This window comes from Buceros rhinoceros, unplaced genomic scaffold (assembly GCF_000710305.1).
Source record: "Buceros rhinoceros silvestris isolate BGI_N320 unplaced genomic scaffold, ASM71030v1 scaffold6001, whole genome shotgun sequence".
Taxonomy (NCBI): domain Eukaryota; kingdom Metazoa; phylum Chordata; class Aves; order Bucerotiformes; family Bucerotidae; genus Buceros; species Buceros rhinoceros.
Genome location: NW_010392450.1, coordinates 18355 through 26478, shown reverse-complemented (window position 1 = coordinate 26478; position 8124 = coordinate 18355).

Below are 8124 nucleotides of genomic sequence, written 5' to 3'. Positions count from 1 at the left end.
GTGTATTCCCTGAAGTATTTAATGCAATTAAAAGCAGAAGAATTAATTAAGAAGATCAATGTACGTTTCTAGGGTAATCTGATATTTCTCCATTGGATGTCCTATCTCTGACTTTTCCTCATGCTATTCTTTTTGTCTTTATAAAATCTGATAACTATGTATTTGAGAATGTCTGGAAGATCAATGCCTGCAGAGAGAATAATTGAAACTCTTCGTGAACATCCCCTCAGAGTGAAAACAATATGAAAGCTAAAGCTACAGACATCTGATGTTTCTGCTTGGTGTGGGTTGGGGTTTTTTTGGTTTTGGGGTTTTTTTTATAACAGCAGATTTGTTTGTGTGCCTTGGCCCAGGCTTCTGGTCAGTAACAGGTCATAGTGCTAGCCAAGCTGTACAGGTGTCCCAGGAGCTACTCCCCTGGCCACCAAGCATTGGTCCCTGCCTGTGTTGTGGCCACGGGGAAATATCTCCACTCCAAGGGCAGATTTACCCATCAGTACCGTCAGCAGTGCAGCGTTCGTCCATTTCCCACAGTCAAGACCGGGTCAGCAGATAAGTCTGTCCTCGTTTACCACAGCACCACTGGTCATTACCTCAAAGGCTTTACAGTCTACTTTGAAGCAGGGCATGAAAGAGCATGAACAAATGGGGGAAGGACGAATGGAGATCAAAGATGACCACGCTAATAAAGACAAGTTCAAGTAATGGTGCATATCTGCCTTTGCCCAATTTAATGATTACACATTGTCTTAAAAATCAGCTGACCTTCCAACAGGTTCAGGGTTAATTACATCATGTGTGGTTTGGTTTTCCTGTTTTTAATCGGATTTTTCTCTTTCCTCAGAGGTGTACCAGCAGAAGTAATTGAGTGGCAACTACCTGTAAAAGACCAAAGTTTTTGACTGAGTTCAGAAAGGGAAGTCTGAAAACAGCAGAGAGGAGTTCAAGAGAGGAGTGGAGAAATGAGTCCTTTAGGGTGCCAGCTCAAGGAAAGAGGAGGACAATGTCACAGAGACTAGGAGCTGGTGGTCTAAGATACTCCGAGTTCTAGGGATACAAATCCAATTCCACTTTGTTGAACAAGCAACATGTTCTTGTGTCAGAGATTCCCAGCTGCAAAAGGAGAGCAGAATTGTCTTTATTTTTTTCTACCAGAAGTATACACAGAGAAAGCAAAGAGATTAAAGAGAGTGATGTCTTCGAATATGGCAGTTGACAGCACAGTACGTAAGTAAGGGCAGGTGAAGAGGGTTAGCAGCATGAATTTGAGAGCCCAGTATACAGGGCTGTGCAGAGCTGTAATAAATAACAGACTGGAGGCAGGGAAAGGTAGAAAAGCCATAAGGTGACCCTGTCTGCTTTGACTCACCATTTAACAAAACTAAGATTTAACCTTTTCTGTATTTTCACATGGGTAAGACACAACCATCTAATAAAGATTCAGCTCAGCAGAACTCTACTACAATCTCATGCTGTGGAATCGTGTCATTGCAAACACTTCATTACTATGGCAGACAGACCACTGCTGTTATAGTACCTCTTTATGCATGATACACACACCATTGCTTCTCTGCTCTGTTTACTACCCTTTTTCATTTTCTTTGTCAATCAGGCACAGAGTAACAGGAAACCCTAACGGCATGATTTACTCTGCTTATTCTGTTATTTCTCTTAAATATTTTCCTTCATATAGCATCCCAAAAATTAAATAAATAGGATGATATTACTACGGTTGAAAAATCGGTCTAGTTAGGTCATGTCAAATTGGCAGACATTCAACATCCTTCAATTACCTCCCTTGTACATATGCATTCTGGCATAGCCTTTAATTAATGTGATCATACAATTTTTTTTCCAGTGAAAACATGTCATTAAGTACCCAGGATGAGTGAGGACCCAGTACAGAGCATTCCACTTTTTCCTTAATGTTTAACTGGCTTTTCTTCTATAATCCTCAAAACCCTGCTCTGAAGACAGATTAATTAATTTCTGCTGGTTTTTCTCCCATGCCACTACTGTACACAAGTGCTTCAGAAACAACATGTTGATTTTCATGGCAGCCTGGGGAGATGGGCAAGGGGCAAGGAGGTGTGGGAGGCAATAATTTTCATTTTACAAGAAGTAAGCCAGAACTGTGACCCTCACTGAGGACTAGACTCAAAGATAGTCCCTCTGTTCCCATGCCACCTCACTCGGGGAAGTGTAAATCACCCATCCCCAGGTTGGAGCACACTGCTGGGCTCCACAGGGATGGTGCGTGCTTTGGTCAGTGGCAGAGGCAACAGCACCTGGTGCAAATTCCAGGGCACATGGCCCCACTGAGCCAGCCCAAGGGATGCAGTGAGCTTGGGGTGCCCCAGGGTATGGTGTGCACCAGGATTTATGGACACTGGATCGTGCTCAAAAATAATCAAGCTGGTTTTGTTGAAGTTTTGCAGCAAAATTAGCTTGACCCAGAGATCTAGTGAGTAAGTGCTCAACTCAGGGTCTCACACTTTATCAACAGCTACAAAGTGACTGGAAACAGAATTTGACAGTCAGAAGCACCGATAACTGTAGCAGTAAGCTCTGTTGTCATAATGAGAAAAAAAAAAAGTAGCGTGTTCATAGCACAGTACTTTGGTGCACCCACGTAATCCATTAGCAGATCTGCCAGCAGCTAAACACAGCTGTGTTCACACACCGACTTGAGGAGATGAACTAGAGTAGTCTTGCCTGCTCTGGCATTGCTCTAGCCACTGCCATCTCTTCCCAGGGCCTCCTCCAGTGCTCCCCAAAGCCAGGGGCAAAGCCATCAGGGTCACATTAACATCCATGTGCACTAGAAAACCTTGTTACAAGGTTACAAGGATGCTCAGGGCCACTGAGTGTTTCAGGGACTTACTGAAGAAATCAAGCTGTAGGAGCTTAAAGGACTCCACTTTAATCTTAACAGGTGAGTGGAGCAATGTGGGTTCACCTTGCCCAGCTGGTGGTGAAGATCTGCTATGAGGATGAAGGACCCTGTGGAGGATGCTTTTCCAGCCATCATGTGTTTAAGCATCACAGCCTGAGACGTCCTTGGTACAGTGTGATTACCAAACAGCAGTAACAGTCAGAGACCCAAGAGCATAAATTGCTTTTTGAACATTGACATGAGCTTTTTGCCTACCTACTGTGAATAGAACAGTAATGAATAGATCTGAAAGACAAATGTTTTTAAAAATTTTCAAAAAAATACATAAGCAAAAATCTGACAACTCAGGCACACAGTCAAGTGATCAGTGGAGCCAGCTATACGTGGCAGATCTGTGCCGAGGACCAAGTGCTGCGGATGACGACCCCCTGATGAACTTGAGAGGTCTTATGTTGAACCACATGAAAAATCCTGCATTGAATGACTTTAATTCGCTCCTGTGACCCTCAAAGGCATCATGGTGTTGCAAGGCCACTTTTTACTCTGATAGCCAAAGACTGCAAGGCCTTTGCAAGCAAAACTTCATATGCCCGTCTCTCAGAAACCTTCACGATCACCTTCTTTAACCTAGTGGCCAAGTCTGCAAACCTAATGGCAAAAATCCCTCTTCTGCAGCCCTTCATCAGGCAAAGAAGGTGCCTTGAAGACATACTGTACTTACTCTCAAAGAGAGAGGGGTCAGCAAAGGCTTCAAACAGCACCTCCTCCTTTCTTCCTGAAGCAGCACTGAAGCAGGGGCACACCCTTCTCAGAGTCAGTGGAAATCCAGATGGTCTCCAAAGTTAAAGATGTGCTTATAGGGGTGGATTGAGAAAAACGCTTAGATGTTCTCCTGAGTCAGAGCCAGAAAAAATTCCCCCAATCGAACCCTTTGGCTTGAGACTCGTCATAGTGGCAGGTAGATGGCACTTTTCATTAAATCCTTGGTATCAATGTGAGGTTCAACACATCCTTAGTTACAACACTCTGACTAGTATCCCCATAATATTTATAAGGAGAATGCAAAGTATTAATCTCCATAGGACGGCACCAGCCCACAGCAAACAGCCGTGGGAATAGCACACAGCGCCCTGTGAGACACAAGTAAGACAAACTGTTCCATACTGGAGCAAATGCCAGCATGTTTTGACCTTGCTCTAAAACCAGCAGAATGAGAGACATTCATTCGAAGGAATTAATGTAACTAATTAAGTTCAAACATCCCAATTTTAACAGGTGGCTGCTTGTGCTCTAAGCAAGCACAGACACTTACTGAGCAAAAATAAGTAATTTCCTGAATAGTCTCATGGTAAGCAATGATTTTAAATCTAAAGACAAAGCAGAGACTTTCATTAGAAAGATCTGTCTGCCAAACTCTCTGTATATGTGCTTTTCAAGCAGGCTCGGACAAAATCTTTTGTATCTATTTATCAAGTGACACCAACAGGCTCAGTAAAACCTTCTACCTCTGTTTTTATAAGCTGAGGATAAAGAAAGTTACATTTTGGAGGAATGGAGAGTAGCAAACCATGGCTACCAATATTCAAATGACAAAAATGTCTGAGTGAATTCCAGATGTCAGCCATGTGTTATGGTTTAATAGTTCAGCTCTGAGTCACAAGCATAAGAAACCGCTATGAAATACATGCCTGCCCATGCGTGTTCCTGCACACACCAGTGTGAACGACTTTAAAAAGTCATACTTTTTGGTGGCATTAGCAGCACTTGAGAAAAGCAGTTAATCTGATCTTAAGTGGGAGAAAATTAGAAAAGTTTGTCCTGTGCCATGGAACATTAACATTTACAAAGTGAGTTAAAACTGAAGAGAAGTTAAACACCTACTTCACAAGCACGTAATCCTTTAAAATCCTAAAAGGCCAATCACACCCTGTATTTTGAATAATCACTAGCCTAAATCACCCACACCCCTGCCATGTGAAATTTATGGAAGTCCAAGTAATTCCTAGCCCAAGATCTTCCAAATAGTAATATGTATATTGTGGTTTATTAGATTCTTTTAGTTTTTTTTTTCTTCTCACATATAAAAGGAATAAATACCTGTGACACCTATGTCTAATAAGAGCTATCATATGCCTCATCTCATTTCTGGTGAAGGAACATAGAGCAGAACCATTTATTGCTCTGTGTACAGTTTGTGTTTCTGAGCTGGCACCTCTTGCTGTTTGTTTTCAGTTCGCCCTGGCTCTTGGTGGTGGGCTTGCAGGTGAGCTGGCAAGAAAAATGCTCCCTCTCTGCCATAATCCAGCTTGGCTGCCTGCCCAAAGCAGGGGCCTCCATACAAGGGGAGTAATCTCCTTTGGCTCATCAATTTTTCACTTATCCCTTCTTCCTGGAACCAGTACTGCCTGTGCTGCGCTCCCACGCACTGCAATCAGCCTCTTCCCTCCCTCCCTCCCTCTCTCCATCTGGGCAGCCCTCCCAGAGACAAAACAAGTCAGGAACTTTGGGACTTGGAGCAATTGGTCTCAGGGAGTTTCCACAGCAGTGAGGAGCTATGGACCTTTTGTACCTCCAAGAACAACACCCCTGAACACCTATAGGCAATTGCATGTTTTCTTGGATGATATCAAGTGTTCATTTGTACCTGGACTTGTGCATGGCAAGTCTTTGCACCCACACAGCCTCTTGCATGTGCAAACCTGAGTCAGATAGGCCAGCATATCAAACACACACACATGAGGTGCACTGTAACTACATGCAGAAATAGACCCACATTTTTATGAATATTAAGCCTTTAAATTTATGGGGGGAAAGGCTATATTATTATAAATAAACCATATTAGAGAATTTTAATGACTTCGTGAAAGGACAAATGGGATAGTGGCAATGAGTTGGCCCAAGCAGAAACACTTTAAAGGTCACACTGTTGGCTGGAGAGGGGAAGAAAGATGAGTGAACTCCAACTGAGAGAACAATAGCAAGGCAGTCCTCAGCAGAGGGGCTGGCTGATGGTTGCCTCCTCCTTGGGGCCTCCCAGCTGCACTCCTCAACTGTTGGAGGATGATAATCAGATTAAAGAAACTGAAATTATTCTGATACTGCCACTGTCCTCATCTGGAAATGCAAGAGACGGGCAGTGCTTGCTAAGTACCTGTGTGTCAGTGTGCCCCATCTTGCTGTGGTTAGCTGGGTCCCGTGACAGAGAGGATTTCAGCCTCCATGTGGCTGAGAACTGGCGGCTGGCTCTCTGCTGTGGGACTCACGGGTAGGAACTGGCCCCCAGTGCGGCTTCTTGTTGGGGAGGGAAACATCAACCCACTGGCTCCATGCATGGCCACACACTCGGGTGCAGGTTTGTATTGCCAGCAACACCTCGTCACAGAGATAACAGTTATCTCTTGTGTGCAAACAGAGAACACCAGCACCTTGTGACAATGCCAGCACAGCCCTAAACAGCTCACCATGCAAGCAGCAAGCAAAAGATTATCAGCACACACTCTCTTAAAGCATTACAGATATTGCATACAAACCTGCCTCTAATTTTGACAACTCCTATAGAAATTCTCCAAACAAAAGCTTGCCTTTGAGCTGCTGCTCTTTGTAGGGGCCGCAGTGGGAATGCATGCCCAAATGGAAGGGGCAGGAGGAGCTTGGCTCCACCGGCATGATCAGTCAAGGGCCAGATCATGCCATGAGAATTGCAGACATGGATCACAGAACAGCATTTGCACAATTTCTGCCTGCTTTGCCATTCAGTGGGAAACAGGGCTGATGAGGGCAAAGCGGAGAGGGAATGAACGGTGCTGCAGTGGGGAGAAGGCAGCGCATGGGAACAGACAAAACTGGATTAAAAAATTAGGTTAAAAAGAAGAGAAATGCAGCACGAAGGGGTCATCAGAACTCAGCAAAGGCAGGCTGAGGTGGTGTGCAGACTGGGACTATGGTCAAGAGCTAGTGGGTGTTGAAGGGCTAACTATCCAGCCATGTGCAAGGTAGCCCCCAGGGACACAGGGCACTGGAGATTTCCTTAGCCACGGCAAAACAAGCCCTCGGGACAAGTGAGGCTGCATGCATACCCCATCAGCTGCCCCAGTTTGGGGCAAAGCTGCTCTGCACATACCTGGATCCCCTGGAAACAATTTTTGCAAGGACCCTTTTGATGACACATCCTGGCAAAATGTGCATTTGGATCCTGCAGTTTCTGTTAGGTTTATTTTTGAATTTCAATTTTTCATAGAAGCCTACCCACTTCAGAAATATTGTCATGGAAATAAAATACACAGTAGCATACTGTTCTCCGGGGGCTGCTGCCAAACCCGTGTTAGAATAGCTCCATCTCGTGGAAACTGGCAGTAAAAGTGGGGGCAAACTACAAGGAGATGGCAAAAAAACTCTAGGAAAATGTTTCCTTCCACCCAAGGAAACTTGCTCCTTGGGTGAAAGTCCCAGCAGTAGCTTTGGTTCCCATTTGCAGCGGTTTTGCTAGTCCTGTACCTCCCAGAGTTTCACTCCAAGCTGCAGGTTTGAAAAAAATGAAAAATATCTTTTTTTTTCAAAACCTACAGCAATGGTCTATTTTATCTGACTTTCAGCGTACAGCTGTCACATTTCTGTGGTTACTCTATGATCATGCTCATGGGAAGGTTTAGGGCTGTGCGGTGTCTTCAAGCTCTGCCACAGAGCTCCACCTCAGACTGTCTTCCAAAGAGACTCCTTCTTCCTCCGTCACTCCCTGTCTCCAGGAGTTAATTTACAGCCGCATCTGCACCTTGCTCAAGTTCTTTCTTGACTCTTGCCACCTAGTTTCCCCTTTTCATTTTGCAGCTTGTTGCAGGAGTGTCTGTACCCCTGCATGTGTACTCATAAATCAGAAGGAACATCTGTAGTGTAGAGCTCAAGCATATTCCTTTGAGACTTTCCAGTTTAGATAAGCAACCCCTTCAACCATGAATATGAAGCAAGTACACAACATTGAATCCATGAGGTTACATTTTAAAATAATAATAATTAATCCCTCTTTCCTAAAGTATTGTTGGATTTATTCTCCTGTTTATCCAAACTCTGAGTTTTAACCTTTGATAACAGAGTTTATCTTAAAGCTATTTAATCCATATCCTAGGGGACAGGTGAGACAAGAAGTGAATGTCAACATCAAGGACACATCCTTTTAGTTTTGTACTGTTACCACCACTTAGAATCATCTAAGAAAATCCGAACTCTTTTAGACT